Below are 15,855 nucleotides of genomic sequence, written 5' to 3' on the forward strand. Positions count from 1 at the left end.
TTTTGAGGATTAAAGTTTTCTATAGCATATCTTCACAGTTTTCTCTTCCATTTAAGCTGGTTGAATGGAAGCATTTCTTGAAGTTCTATCTGCAGCTACCACTGCAAAAATTCTCCTAAGTTACAGGAATATAATTTGTATATTAGGACAGTTAAAAAAAAAAATTTGTCCTACAGGTCCATATTCATATAACTAGACCAAACACGTCACTGCTTTTTACAAAAATATCCAACGCTTGCCTTTGTAAAGCCCAGCTCCCAGAAGTAATTACCTAGCCAGTGTTCAATTTCTTTGCCTTAGCCTTTTATAAGAACCCAAAACTTGGACTGCTGCAGTCCATGGGGTCACACCACTGAGCAACTGAACGGACTAACTGAAGACCTGGATTGGCAGGGCTGGCTTCAAGATTGGGTGTCCCCCTCCACAACTGACATTGTTCAAAATAGCATCCAAGAGAGCATTCCAAAATGGGAAAGCCTTAGTAAGACTCTAAAAGAGGACTGAAAGAGAGTTTGGGGAAACCTCGCCTTCTTTGGGGCAGGGATCTGCCAAAATCTTGCAACCCCATTCATGAAGCTTGAAGCAAACTGCATAACAATGGTATAGATAATAAATAGAGAATAATGAGGTGGCTTAAGTAAGAGCCAAAAAAAAAAAAAAAAAAAAACCAGACTTTTTCTGGGGGAGCTGCGTGCAGAGGCAAGAAATGAGTGTGGTCTAACTTCAGACAGAAACAGGATGATGAGAAGTGACTCCCCACCTCACCTCTAGGATTTGGGGAAGTTAATCTGGAACGAATGACAGGGGTGAGTCACACAGCAGAAGGGAAGGTACACCTTCGGGGAAATCAGCATGAGATGACGACGTCTGTGAGGCCGCTGTTAGCTAAGCACGCGCCTTGTGTCAGGCCGGTGCTGAGCAGTTACCCGTGACAGCGTGCTTAAGGCTCCTAAGAGTCTTCATTGCACGGAGTCATTACCATCAACGGAAAGATCAGAAGACAGAGCAGGGAAGTTCAAGTCCCCGCCCAGCTCCACACAAGAACAGGACCAGAGCCCGGGCCAAGGGAAAGGCCGCTGCACCTAGAGAGGCAAGTGTACGCGGTGAGATTCAAAGCCAGACGAAGGTGGGACACAACACAGAGGACAATAAACAGCCAGGGGCTTTCAAAAGTTGGGGTGTGACTCCCAGTGTGAAGGGACAAACGGGGCTTGAGCACAGTCGAATACTCTTCAGCCTTTACAAAAGGAGGAAATTCTGATACACACCAAGACGTGAGCGACCCCTGAAAGTGCTATGCCAAGTAAAAGAAGTCAGACACAGAAGGACAAATGGTGTATGATCCTGCTTATACAAGGGCCCGAAAATAGGCAAATTCACAGAGACACAAATAGAGGCTACCCCGGGGTGGGGTGGGTGGGAGTTAACTGCTCCACAGGTACAGTGTCTGTTTCGGATGATGAGAAATTCTGGAGCTAGAACATGGTAATGGTTACACAACACTGGGAATGTACTTAATGCCTCCGAACCGTATACTTAATGGTGGTTTAAAATGGTATATATTATATTTTATCAGAAATTTTTTAAAATCTTAATCACTTACAAAAATACTGACCAGGATTTAGTAACTAAGTGGATATAAATGAAAAAAAAAAGGGGGAAGGAATTGGAAGGCTGAGTTTTTGAGCCCGGAGGATGATGGTAGAACCATGAAGTGGAGGGAAGGCTGCAGGGGTCTGCAGGCCCCTCACGGACGGTCTGTCCTTTCTGCGTGCTCCTCTGGGCTCCCCTGCTGATTGCATAGAGGCACAGGTCCTGCTGCTCATCACTTCCGTTCCTCCTCTGAGCTCCTCCCTTTCTGGCACCTCAAAACCCAAGGTTCAAAACCCCTCCACACCGGCTCCATGGTCCCCCTCACCTACAGCTCTGCTCCCTGGTCCTGCCATAAGATGCCCAGTTCCTACCCAAATAGGCCAGAGGCTGCTTCCCTGAGAAAATTCTTACAGAACCCACTCAGTCAGAAGCAGCGAGTCCTTCCTCTGAATTCCAGGCATGCTTTAGTTCCAGCCCTCGCGTGGTCCTCAGCACCTGGGTTGTGCTTCTGGTGGGTGTAGGCTCCCCTTGGGGAGATGCTCCCCCTCCTGGTGGGGTGTCACCCCGGCCCACCTGTCTCAAGAGGCCCTTGCATGGTGCCCTGTCTAGGATAGGTGCTTCCTACACACTTCCTGAGTCACGAACAACTCTGTGATTCTGCCTGGTTCTCTGCTGCAAGCCCCAGAAGATGTATCATATACACAGAGCTGCGATTCTCCAAAGACAAAAGGGGGTATTCAAGGTATTTTCAAACTTCAGCCTCCTCCCTCAGCAGCCACGCTGCTTGTGTGAGTGAGGGCCCTGGGAGGAAGCAGCACCTTCCAGAGGATGTGGAGGCAAAGAGACACACAAGAGGGCAAGCCACCCCTGACACGCGGCCTTAATACATTCTCCTTCCCAACTCGAACTTATGCATGATGTCACCCCATGGTTATCTAAAGCAATCATCTCCACTTCTCCTTCGCAGAAATTTAGACATCCATTCACACAATAGTGTGATTGTGCTGTTATTGTTCAGTTGCTCAGTCGTGTCCGACTTTTTGCAACCCCATGGACTGCAGCACACCAGGTTTCCCTGTCCTCCACCATCTCCTAGAGCTTGCTCAAACTCATGTCCATTGAGCCAGTGATGCCATCCAACCATCTCATCCTCTGTCGTGCCCTTCTCCTCCGGCCTTCAATCTTTCCCAGCATCAGGGTCTTTTCCAGTGAGTTGGCTCTTCAAATCAGGTGGCCAAAGTATTTGAGCTTCAGCTTCAGCACCGGTCCTTCCAATGAATATTCAGGGTTGATTTCCTTTAGGATTAACTGGTTTGATCTCCTTGCAGTCCAAGGGACTCTCAAGAGTCTTCTCCAACAACACAGTTCAAAATCATCAGTTCTTTGGCACTCAGCCTTCTTTATGGTCCAACTCTGACATCCATACATGGCTACTGGAAAAACCATAGTTCTGACTAGATGGACCTTTGTCGGCAAAGTAATGTGTCTGCTTTTTAATATGCTGTCTAGGTTTGTCATAGCTTTTCTTCCAAGGAGCAAGCATCTTTTAGTTTCATGCTTGCAGTCACCATCTGCAGTGATTCTGGAGCCCAAGAAATAAAATCTGTCACTGTTTCCCCATCTATTTGCCATGAAGTGATGGGACCTGATGCCAGGATCTTCATTTTTTGAATGCTGAGTTTTAAGCCAGATTTTTCACTCTTCTCTTTCACCTTCATCAAGAGGCCCTTTAGTTCCTCTTCACTTTCTGCCATAAGGGTGGCATCACCTGTGTATCTGAGGTTATTGATATTTCTCCTGGCAATCTTGATTCCAGCTTGTGTTTCATCTAGCACAGCATTTCACATGATGTACTCTGTATAGAAGTTAAATAAACAGAGTGACAATATATAGTCTTGAGGTACTCCTTTCCCTATTAGGAACCAGTCTGTTGTTCCATGTCTGGTTCTAACTGTTGCTTCTTGACCTGCATACAGGTTTCTCGGGAGGTAGGTAAGGTGGTCTGGTATTTCCATCTCTTTAAGAATTTTCCACAGTTTGTTGTGATCCACACTGTCAAACACTTTGGCATCGTCAATGAAGCAGATGTTTTTGTGGAATTCTCTTGCTTTGTAGGTTAGTGTAAAACAAATCAAGGCTGCCCATGGGGAAGGCAAGAGCACAAAGGCCTCTCTTAAGTAGAACAGCCAATGCCAGAGGAAAGTCTTGAGTCCAGAGCCTGACCCTAGGGCTGGCCACCAATTTCTGAAAGTGTGTTTCCCCTGACAGAAAAGCAAATCTTCCAAACCAGAGACGCCACCCAGGGACTGGCATGAGGAGCCCTCAGAAACGCCCAGAGTGGCCATCTGGGACACAAGGAATGTTTACAGCAGGACCTGCCTGCTCAGCATTCCCCAGAGAGAAAACACCACCAGGCACACGGCTCTCCTCCTTCCTCTCTCCAACACCCAGACAAAGACCTGTCAGGTACACACTTGGGAAAGTGCTAATTACAGTCAGGCCCTGCCCAGTGAAGATATCCAGGTCACCTCAGAGCCTCCGGGTAGGAGCCAGGACAGAATGGATCTAAGAGGAAACGTTTCCATTCAAAACAAAATTCCTATGAGAAGCAACATGTTTTCCCTTTAAACAGCGATTCACGACCATGAGGCAGTATCTGGATACGTGTCAGGTAGGGGCACAGGGGCGTTTCCTGATACAAGTCAGACAAGGGACAGCCCTGGACAGTGCAGCCCTGTGGCCCGTCGGCTCTGCTTCAGCGGCCAGAGACCGGGAGGCTGTCTGTTAGGCTGACCCAAGGTTTCTGCAAGAACCATGGCAGAAGAGGCTCCTGCGGGCCAAGCTCCCTGCTCACGAGCAGGTCTGACAGGCGTGTGGTTTCAGCTGATCTGCGCACAGGGAGGGCCCTCATTACGTCTGCGGGTCCGCATGTCATAGACCATGACGCTGTGGTCTGGGTTGGTCAGGCAATACAAGAAGAGCCTGTTATGATCACAGCTGCAGAAGAAGGAAAATTCCTCCGGCCACTGAAACGACCCAGAAGAAAAGCCTCTCCACTTCCCTGGCTAGCAAAGAAACCACAAAGTAAATCCCGAGACAGGAGGCTTCCAAGAGATGGGGAGAACAATCGAAGAGGAAACAGGACCAAAGTCCTTTCACAACAGCCAGCGCTGGACCCAGCTGGCAGGGGCCCTCCTCTGAAGGCCTCAGGACTGCAAGGAGGAGGTCCATTTGTTCAAGGAGCTGCACACAGAGAAGGGACCAAAGTCCTGGGTCCCCTCAGATGCTCTGTCCAAAGCTAGTATGTAGCTTCCCGTAGCGGCTACGGGAGGAGGCAGAAGAGAATCAGGAAAGAACGCGAGACCCACGTGCACAGAGCTCTCTGTCCAGGGACTGGCCGTGCCCCGTGAGCTGCAAACCCCTGAGCCGACACCCCCTGCAGCCAGGGTGGGCTGGGGCGGCGGGGGGTGGGGCGGCAGGGAGAAAGGGGGAACAAGGGAAGATTCATCCCTTCTGTCACCAACATACCACACCGCATCTCTGAGACGATGCTAGAAGAGGCCCAAGCTGGCCACACAGTCCTGGCATTCAGTACCAAATAACAGGATCCCACCCACCCAGAAACTCTGGGTGACAGCGGGATGTATAAAAAGAAAACATCTAAAGGAAACAACCTGTTGTTAAAAACCATCAATTCTACAGGTGTCTGCTTTATGGTTTTATTATTCTTTGTACTTTTCTGTGTTTTTTGGTTGTTTTTTTTTTTTTAATTTCTCAAGATAAAGAAGCTATAACTAGGTCAGGTCAGTTCTTTTCCTCCTGTATTTATGCCTTTCTCACCTGCTCCAGAAAGGGTCCCAGGTGGTAGACTGCCCTTCCCGCAGAATGACAGATGGGGTGAAAGCCCCTCCCAGAAAAGACATGTCTAAGCTCTCACCACCTGTCCTAACCTTTAAGAGTGAACGCATCTGCAGGAGTGAACCAAACTATCCAGGGCCCTGGCAGCCAGACGGGTAAGAAAGCACTGTGTATGGGCTGGAGTGCAAAGGGAGGTCAGTCCAGTGAGCCAGGAGCCAGACAGGAACAGGCAAAGGCAGGCAGGGGTGAGCGAACACCAAGGCCCTGCCTGTGCTGGGAGTCACCGGGGTGGCAGGTGGGTTAAAGACGTTGGGGACATACACCAGAGGCCCGGACACTCCTCTCTCCCAGGAGAGCACCCCGGGCAGGCCGCAGGCTGGGCATCGGCTAGCTGCAAGAGCCGATGGAAGAGGAAGCAGCCCAGTCCTTGCTGCCCTCAGAGGTCATGGGGATCAAATAGCAGTGACCTGGAGAAGAAGGCTAAGGGGACACATGGTTGGGTAGAGTTACTCACACCTCTCAAAATAGAGCAGGGCTTCAGAGGGATGGATAAACCCAAAAAACAGTTAACAGAGCAGGGGTGACTGGAAAACTGAATAAAAGTCAGACTTTGACCCAGAGACAGAGCGAGGCCAGCTGCTCTCAAGCTTGGAAGAAATCCACTTTTGAGTGTTTAGAGATTTCAGCCCTGGGGATGCCCTCCGTGGTGCTGGAGTGGGAGAGACAAGAGAAAAGGTTAAGCAGGATCTGGCTCATTGTGGGTGGAGAGGTGAGCGAGCCCTTGGCAGCTAGGGTTACATCCAGAGTTTAGGTAACTATAAGAAAAGGTGATTAGCCCTGGGGAAGCTGAAGACAAAACAAATCCAACCAGTTGCAGAGAGTTACAGAATAATGCCCCAGTGTTTAAAAGAAGGAAGGGTGGGGTGGGGGGAGGGGAAGAGAGATCGTCCAATCTGGCCTCCTTGGAACAAGCAAATGCTAGTTTGGGGTCTCTATTTCCCCCTTATGCTTTCTTTACATTTTTATTATGAAAACTTCCAAATCTATTCAAAAGTATATAGGGTAGTACAAGAAGCCACCATGTACGCATAATAATCCCAGCTTCCGTTTTAATAACGATCGACACCTTGTCAGTGTTGTTTCATTCTATATATGTTTCTAAAAAACCAAAGCAAATCCCAAACATCCTATCATTCAGGTGACACTTCTGAGGCCCATTTTAGCTCTATGATTCTACAGCTTCAGGGACTTGTTCTAAGAAGACTAAGACTGGCACGTACATGGTCACCTGCCACTGACCAAAGGTTTAAACAAAGAAAGCCAACACAAACATTGATTTGAAGTGGCCAATCCAGCATGATATTTAATTGACACGTAAAAAAAAAAGGACATATATACACACATTTAGGGAGCTAGAGGAGAAGGAAATGGCAACCCACTCCAGTGTTCTTGCCTAGAGAATCCTGTGGCCAGAGGAGCCTGGTGGGCTGCTGTCCATAGGGTCGCACAGAGTTGGACATAACTGAAGCGACTTAGCATGCATGCATGTATTGGAAAAGGAAATGGCAACCCACTCCAGTATTCTTGCCTGGAGAATCCCAGGGACAGAGGAGCCTGGTGGGCTGCCGTCTACGGGGTCGCACAGAGCCGGACACGACTGAAGTGACTTAGCAGCAGCAACAGTGGGAAAGAACCTGCCTGCCAATGCAGGAGACGTAAGAGATGTCTCCATCCCTGGGTCAGGAAGATCCCCTGGAGGAGGGCCTGGAAACCCATTTTAAAAATGGCACTTGGAAGGATCTCGCCACACTGCTGGCAGAGAAGGAGTTACTATTCTGGCTCTTGAAATTTTCGATAATGCATCAAAAATAATACATAAATGTACCCCTAAAATGTATATGCACTTATTTATAAACTATATATAAATATTTTCTGGATGTTATGAAACAAAATTATGAATTTGAAAAGAAAGCTAAAAAATAAACATCTACATAAGCTGTAACACATCCACCTGCACCCTAATAGATGGTCTATCCCACAACAGAGGGTGGGCAGTGCCCCCAATCTTGGAGACTAGTGTTCCTCCTCTGTGTCACCTGCCTGCCGAGAGTCTCGGTCAGTTCCCGATTATGGGCGGCAATAAATGCAACTGCTCACTGCAGCACCTGCAGAAAGAAGCCTGCCACATCCAGGACGTGGGCTAACGGTGCCCGCCCAGGCTGCCCATGGACTTGCCATCCAGGAAGGAGACAAAAATACCCTGCAAGGCCCCGTGATGGAAAGAAGAATGTTGGGGAGGGCAGGACAGTGAGGGTCATGGGCACCCAGCTCAGTGCGGAGGCCAAGTGTCCCAGGCAAGGCCCCCGGCAGGCCGAGAGGCTGGCTCATCAGAGGTGGTCTGTCCCAGACCCCACAGCTGGAGTCCCTACATGCCATCCCAAGATGCCATGGAGTCGGAGGCATTTGTCGCTGACTCATGTCAGGAGGGAAAACTCAGCCTAGCACCACCTCTGGCATCCAGGCTGCTCAAGCTGCCTGGTGTACCCTGTGACCGCGGGTCCCTCCCCCGTGAGGTGGTTGGCTGGACTGCCTGACAGCAAGGTCCCTGCTCAGTCTGGGGCACCTCCAAGGCTTGCTCGAGGCACAGCGTGGCTAACTGTCTTAGAGGAGGAACAAACATCTATCTGACAATTTCACCACCCACACAGAAACAAGGTAGGATTTTTGGTAGGAATACCAGGTAAATGAAGGCTACAGTACAGTTACGTAACATTGTCTAGAACTTGACATTGATCTTCTTCCTGTGAAGCCCATAGCCACCTGTTGCTCAAATATAACAAACTACCCCCGGAGAGACCTCAAATGCCCTCTGGCTTGCCAAGTTCAACCCCGGGAAAGCACAGGCTTTGGTCTGGGGATTTTCAACAGCTTGATGTCAGCTACAAGATCTGAGCCTTGCAGGGATTATAATATACAAACCTTGAACGATGGAACATACATTCTTTTCAGTGACAGCATCTATGGGATAACTGTCCATCTGAATGTCTCCTGGCCTCAGTTAGTCATCAGATGATATTAAGTACTTAGAAGCAGTCAGGTCCTGTGTTAAATGCTGCTGAAGACACAGAAATGACAGAGACCAGGTCTGCTAAATGCAGAGCTGAGTATGTGGCTGGGGGCCTATCTGGGGGGACTGAGCTGAGCACATATGAAGAGGCAAAGGAAGGGTGGGAGGGGTGGGGCAGCGGCTCGCCACTCAGAAACTGAAGAACCAATACACCTAGGCACCCAACAACTGGAACAGAAGTAGGCCAACCACCAGAACAGGGTTCAGGAGAGCCTCCCCCGGCCTGGCATAACCCTTCGGTTTCTGAATGTGGTGGGGGGTGGGGGTGGGTGGTACTCGGGGTAGCAGCTCTTTTCTAACCAGAATGCGAGTGTCTCAACATTTTAACCACCAGCTCTTGTCGGCTGAGGGTTCCAGTGAGTGATGTGGAGTCTGAGGACGGTGAGGGTCATTCCAGGAAAATGGCCTCTGAAAAGCAGGGCCATGAGCAAGGAGGCGGGGACCAGGATATCACTGCAGCCGGTGGGTGGGGGGGACGTGCCAGGGAGGCTCACCCGGGACACAGGAAGGTGGGTCAGGTGGCAGACAGAGCTCACGTACAGAGTAGTCATGGGTGCAGAGGCCTTGGTTCAACCCTGTGCCACCAGAGTCTCTTTCCAAAAGTCCTAGCATGTGGCTGTTTGGCAGACTCACGGGAGACAGCAGGTTTGAACTGGACTCCAGAAGCCCCCAAGAGCCAAGCTACCCGAAGACTTGGGGCCTTCCAGAGGGACCCTGGAAGGGATTTGATCAGAACTCTGTGTTAGGAAGTGTCACCATCATTTTTTTTTTTAACTAAGCACCCTTGTTTTCTAAACTAGACGTGACAGACTGTGGATGAGGGTGGCAACCTGGACAAGAAAAGGAGGAAATGCACGTGTGCTGGGCAGCATGGTACAGAATAACAGAAAATGCCGACTGGCTGGGTCTCAGGGTGCAAGTCAAGGATGACACCAAGGTCCAGCCATTCCCCCAATAGGCACAGGGCCCAAAAACAAACTCCACTGTGCATCACGGCCCAAGGGGAACACAGCTTACGTAGCCTTGGTAAGTCTCTCCGCCCCTGGGCTCTAGGTACCACCATGTCAGGTAATGAGTGAGTCAGGCTCCCTCAGGGACCGGGGGAGCCAGGGGGTGCCGGAGTGCCTCCAGTTTATGTGACCTGGGACTCCCACCCTGCCCTCCTTCAACCATGGCAGCCCTGCTTTTATTTATTTCATATACTGGGGTTCTGCCTAAAATTGTCTTGGGGGAAAGGAGGCCACAACTGATAGACAATATCTCTGTGCCTCCAACCCTGCAAGACATTTAAAGGTTTCCAGCACAATCTAGAACAGGAGCAACTTCTAGGGCAGGCGAAGCCTTTTGCTCTCTAATTCTCTAAAAAAGTCACAGCTGTGTAGCAGGTGATCTTATCACTGGCCGAACAGAATGGAATCAAAATCTGTCTCCGTTTCAGCCCGCTGATGGTGAAGACAACGTGTGAACAGAACAGGGGACAGCCAAGGAGCAAGGCCAGGGAAGAACCAGCTCTGTCCTCAGTCTTGCCACCAGCTGGATAACCTGGAACTTTCCAGGGCGCCCCCTTAGACTAAGATCCCTTCAAGTTCGAGAAGAAGAGTTGAGCCAGTAGGCGCTCTGGCCCTGAAACCGGACTGCTGAGGTTCAAAGCCTGGTCTGGGAGACTTAATCTGTGTCTGTTCCTTATTACCTTTCATCGGATACGGATATATGTAGGGCTACTTTACAGGGTAGCTGGGACGATGAACTGGGTTAACAGCTCTGAAGCGCTGAGAGCAGTGCCTGGCGCTGTTGGCTGTACGACCCCTCATCCTGCTCGCTCAGCTAACACTCCCCTGCTTCGTAGTTGACAGCTGAGCCTGGCGGGAAAGGAGCTCCTGAAGCAACTTTCTATTTACCCTGGTTAACAAAAGAACAAATAGTACTCAGGGCATTTTGGCCTTATGTATATGGACATTTTCCCCACAACAAACCCATGGGGAAAGTGCCAATTTCTATAGCGGCCAAGTAAGTGTGCCAATGGACAGATAATACATTTATCAGAAGTCCCTCCCAAATGAGGAAATGGTCTAAAAGGCAGCCCACATTCCCCCTGTGGTGCCCTAACTTCTTTCCACTTATCTTTCCAAAGCATGAATCCTTATTTCAACAGTTTTTGACTAAAACACATGAACCCATGGTTCATTAAAACCGTCCAGTAATAAAAAATAATTTCCAAATCATGGTCAATTTCAACAGTTTTAAAGCAGTGAAAGTGAAAGTCTTAGTTGCTCAGTCATGACCAACTCTTTGCAACCCCATGGACTGTGGCTCCTCTGTCCATGGGATTTCCCAGGCCAGAATACTGGAGTGGGTAGCCTTTCCCTTCTCCAGGGGATCTTCCCAACCCAGGGATCAAACCCGGGTCTCTTGCATTAGCAGGCAGATTCTTCACCATCTGAGCCACCAGGGAAACCCCTTTAAAGCAGAATATTCCCTAACTTTAAAAAAAAATACATACTGAAATATATAAGATATTTAGTAAACTGTTCTAAATGTCCAATAATAAGGGAAAGGTAAATAATTTATGACATATCACATCAACTATATAAGACAGCCATCTTCAAAACTCATTTTTTTCAAGAGTATGTAACAACATGGAGAAAGTGTCCACAATATAACAAAGGAGCAAAAATATTATCTTCAAAGCAAAATCAAAAGCAGCCTGCGGGATCTAGTTCCTCAACCAGGGACTCAACCACAGCAGTGAAAGCCCAGAATCCTAAACCACTAAGCCACCAGGGAACTCCTAGATTTATTTTTTATGGTTCTCAATATTCCATAACAAGTATAGATTTCTATTATAATATTAAATGGATATGTTATATAAATTATACACCACATAATTATATACTATATGTATGCTGCTAAGTCACTTCAGTTGTGTCTGACTCTGTGCAACCCCATAGACGGCAGCCCACCAGGCTCCCCCGTCCCTGGGATTCTCCAGGCAAGAACACTGGAGTGGGTTGCCATTGCCTTCTCCTATGCATGAAAATGAAAAGTGAAAGTGAAATTGCTCAGTCATGTCCGACCCTCAGCGACCCCATGGACTGCAGCCTTCCAGGCTCCTCCATCCATGGGATTCTCCAGGCAAGAGTACTGGAGTGGGGTGCCATTGCCTTCTCCGACTGTATGTATATAAATTTATTATTTACTGTTGTATATAAATATACAATTTTACTCATATAGCTTTTCTGAGGCAAATGGTTTTTGAGTTAGATATTAGACAGCTTTCAAATTTTCATTTACAACTCGACAACTACATGGAGCCACCAGTCCTGAAATCTTAGATACTGGGGACAGAATTGGCCTCCAACTGAATGTATTCTTTGGCAGAAGAAAGCACAGGGGAGGAGTCTTCACCTCCAGCTAAGTTTTTGGCCAAAGAATGTGCCATCCCTCCAAGTTGGCCAAATTTCTGGGAATAAAAGTGACCACTAATAACTGTGTCCTCTCCAACACAGTGAAAGTGAAAAGTCAAAGTCACTCAGTCTGTGACGCCACTCAGAATACTGGCGTGGGTAGCTTTTCCCTTCTCCAGGGGAGCTTCCCAACCCAGGAATCAAACTGGGTCTCCTATGCATTGCAGGCAGATTCTTTACCAACTGAGCTATCAGGGGAGGCCACAGTGAAGAACTTCTAAATGTTAGCATGTGAAAAAGCAGACAGATGAAGATGACACAGATTACGTGACCAGTTTCTTCTGTCACTGTGGTACAAATTATGTATCACCTCAAGCTTCACAAACTAGGAATTCTTAAGAGTTCTCATTCAACATTTTAGGTGATGAACGGGAGAGGAAATGACATGGAGCCGGGCACACAAGCACTGGTGAGCCTGCCTCCATGTTCCAGTTCATCAAGTCCAGCTATGTATTTGTTTAAAAGTTCCCCAAAGCTCCTGTTAGGACGAGAACACTGAAACTCAAACTCAACCACCGGCAGCTTCAGATTAGCTCTGTTCACTGAGACCTGATCTCCAGGAATGAGTGTTAAATCGAAGTGACTCTAATGTGTTTGTCTGAACACCAAGTTGGACAGTTGCTGCTGCTGCTAAGTCACTTCAGTCGTGTCCGACTCTGTGCGACCCCATAGACGGCAGCCCACCAGGCTCTTCCGTCCCTGGGATTCTCCAGGCAAGAACACTGGAGTGGGTTGCCATTTCCTTCTCCAATGCAGGAAAGTGAAAAGTAAAGAGAAGTCGCTCAGTCATGTCTGACTCTTAGCGACCCCATGGACTGCAGCCCACCAGGCTCCTCTGTCCGTGGGATTTTCCAGGCAAGAGTACTGGAGTGGGATGCCATTGCCTTCTCCAATAACTGTGAGAAAAGGGTGATTTTAAAAGTCTTTTCCATTTACAGCAAATGCAGAAAACAGGTCTATAACACATGGTCTATGATGTGTCTATCTGAAGTGAGGGAGGGAGATATGAAGTGGGTTACTCTTCAGGGTTTGCTTTTTTCAGTCACAGAATTTTAGTTTCTGAAAGACTTTAGTCTAATGCACCCTTTCCCACATGAGGAGTCAAGTTTCAGCCTGAGAAGAGATTCTCCCGGTTGAATCAGAACAAGAATGAACATTTCCCAGGACTAGGCTCCACCCTGATGGGAAGGGAAGGTTACTTTAAAGGTCCCACCTTCTCAAGCCCATCCAACCAGACAATAAACTCAAATCTTAAGTTTTAAGCCAATTCAACCTGCTACTTCAGTCTGAAAAAGCTGAATCAAGCCGGAGGTACCGACTAGCTTTTAGTTTGTAAGTGTTAAGCAAATAATTGTTTAGGAGATAATAATCACAGGTGAAATTTGTCAGAAACTATGAAATTAACCAGTTTCTCTCATGCTAAGCAAAGGTAAAAAATAAACGGATATTAACAGTTGGGGCACTTTACATACACCTGCACCAACAAGAAGCTTAAATGTTTGAACTTTCAAAGGCAAGGGCACTATTATAACGGTATTAATTAAGCTTCATAACCTTGAAAGTGGGTAGGGTGGGGAAGGGGTTTGCAAATTCTAGCCTACACATCTTAAGAGGAGCATCTGTCTCTGTGTTCTCGTCCACGTGTTCATTCAAGTCACCTACCACCACGCTCCGTCTAGGCTGCAAGGAGATAGATATCATGATTTTTACTTCCTAATTTCAAAACATGCCAGGCTCTTTAAAACGACTCCATCACGGCCATGTACAGCAGCTGTGGCACTCCTCTGCAGGCACCGCGAGAATTTCCACATGTGGTCACCGGCTTCGGATGCTGCCTTTGACCCTCCAGCGGGCGCGGCATGCAGGGACCACCCTTCACGCGGAGGCGCTGATGCTTCCACGCGCGATCGGAGCATGCCCCCAACCCGCCTCGGAGGGGAAAGAGGGAGGCCGCGACCCAGAGAGCATCGACATGGCCCCGCGGCGATCATCGTCCCGAATCTGCAGCTCCGGGTCTGGCTTCCCGCTGGGCGGTCCCCGCCGCTACACAAACAAGGACCCGGATCCGCGGCGCGCGTCACCCGCACCCCGCCGTACACCAGCCCAGCGCCCGCGCCGCCCGGGGGAGAGGCGGGCGGGCATCGCCGGCTCTCTTGCACAGGAAGCGGCGGCGGATCGGGCGGCTTGGAGGCCTCCGCGGCGGAGGGAACTCGGGGAGCCGCCGGGCAGAGGCCGGAAAAGCGGAAAGTCGCTGCGATCCGAGGGCGGGTTCTCGCGTCTCCGCTGCGGCCGCCACCTCCCGGGCTCCGGCCGGCAGGGCAGCCTTAGACCCGAGCCCCAACCGAGACCCGGGCGGCGCCGCAGCGGGTACGGATGTGGCTCCCCCGGCTAGAAGGAGCACTCACCTCCTCCGCAGGCCCAGCCGTCCGCCGCCGGCTGTCACTACAGCCCACTGCCGGCCCCTGCCGGTCCCCGATGCTATTTAAGGGCGCCGCCGCTGCTTCCGAGAGCTGGCTGCGCTCCAGCCGCTCGCTGCAGCCTAGGAGCCGGGCTGAGGCCAGTGCGCGGGCCCCGCCCGCCCCGCCTCGGGCCCCGCCCCCGGCCCCGCCCCGGCCCCGCTCGGACCCCCGCCCCCGTCTCAGCCCCGCCCTCACGGCGTCCCTGCAGCTGCGCGCCTGCCCTGCTGTCCCGTCGAGCGCGTGCCCAGCGGCTGGGGGAAGCTTGGGGCACTGCGGGGGACGAACGCATCTCCAGGCGTCCGGACTGCCCTGGATTTCACAAGGAGTCCAAGGAAGGGCAAAGAGTAAATTGTGGTGGCTCAGCCCAGAAGTCTGAGTGCCGGAGGGCGGGCCGGGAGACGCCCTTTCGTGTCTTCCACCTTCATCCACAGGCCCTCTGACTCCTTGGGGGCGGGGGAATCTGCCGGGAGGCTCCCTGGGGTCCAGGGCTTTCCTTTCCTATTGGCTTTGGCAGAGAACTTGCCTGATCCTCTTAACCTGGTTTCACCTCCCCATCCCCCACCCCTCCCATGCGGTTTCACCACAGTGCCTGGCCGGGAAAGGCCCTGCTCTGGACTAATGCAGAGCGCTGGACATAAGACCAACAGGACAGATGAGCCCCAGGATAGTTGGAGCAGAGCGCAGGCTCGACACCACTCAAGAACAGCGTCCACCTGCCAAGTTCTGAGGGCCCGTTCTCGGCTCAGCCCTGGCCATGCGGTTTTCAGGGCTTCTGTCTGTGTGCATGCGATGTCCATTGGGGCCTTCCAGAGCCCAGTGCAGTTTTTTTCAGGCTCCTGGTCCGAATGGTATTTTTCCTCTTAGCTCCTGAGGCCTGCCAGTAGCCTTAACCTCTAATACCAGGGTTCTAGTTACAGTGGCACTTGGGCCCTGTGGTGGATGGAGGACTCTCATCTAGTACTGCTTTGAATTGGAGGCCTGAGAAGAATTAGAATAAATGCCTCTAATAGTGACAGATAACCTCTACTGAAACATTTCACACGCATTATTTTATTGAATCTTCATCATAACCTTATGAAGTGGGTGCAGTCTCTATTCCTTTTTCACAGATGAGGCCCAGAGAGGGTGAATGCTGCTGCTGCTGCTAAGTCGCTTCAGTCGTGTCCGACTCTGTGCGACCCCATAGACGGCAGCCCACCAGGCTCCCCCATCCCTGGGATTCTCCAGGCAAGAATACTGGAGTGGGTTGCCATTTCCTTCTCCAGTGCATGAAAGTGGAAAGTCAAAGTGCAGTCGCTCAGTCATATCTGACTGTTCGCGACCCCATGGACTGCAGCCCACCAGGCTCCTCCGT

The 15,855-nt window shown here is 50.1% G+C and overlaps 1 protein-coding gene across 4 annotated transcripts in view; it reads right to left on the reverse strand.

The window, feature by feature from the left end:
• Nucleotides 1-14,623, reverse strand: part of ACSL1 (acyl-CoA synthetase long chain family member 1) — a 65,016-nt gene extending 50,393 nt beyond the window's left edge. Inside the window, exon 1 of one of the 4 annotated variants that reach the window (XM_027530196.1) lies at nucleotides 14,448-14,623. The gene's annotated coding sequence lies outside the window, so the exon portion shown is untranslated. Of the gene's footprint in view, nucleotides 1-8,430; nucleotides 8,455-13,704; nucleotides 14,297-14,447 lie in introns of those variants that run through there. The other 3 variants (XM_027530199.1, XM_027530195.1, XM_027530194.1) reach the window with 3 other exon arrangements.
• Nucleotides 14,624-15,855: the final 1,232 nt, after the last annotated feature.

Source organism: Bos indicus x Bos taurus, chromosome 27 (assembly GCF_003369695.1).
Source record: "Bos indicus x Bos taurus breed Angus x Brahman F1 hybrid chromosome 27, Bos_hybrid_MaternalHap_v2.0, whole genome shotgun sequence".
NCBI lineage: Eukaryota > Metazoa > Chordata > Mammalia > Artiodactyla > Bovidae > Bos > Bos indicus x Bos taurus.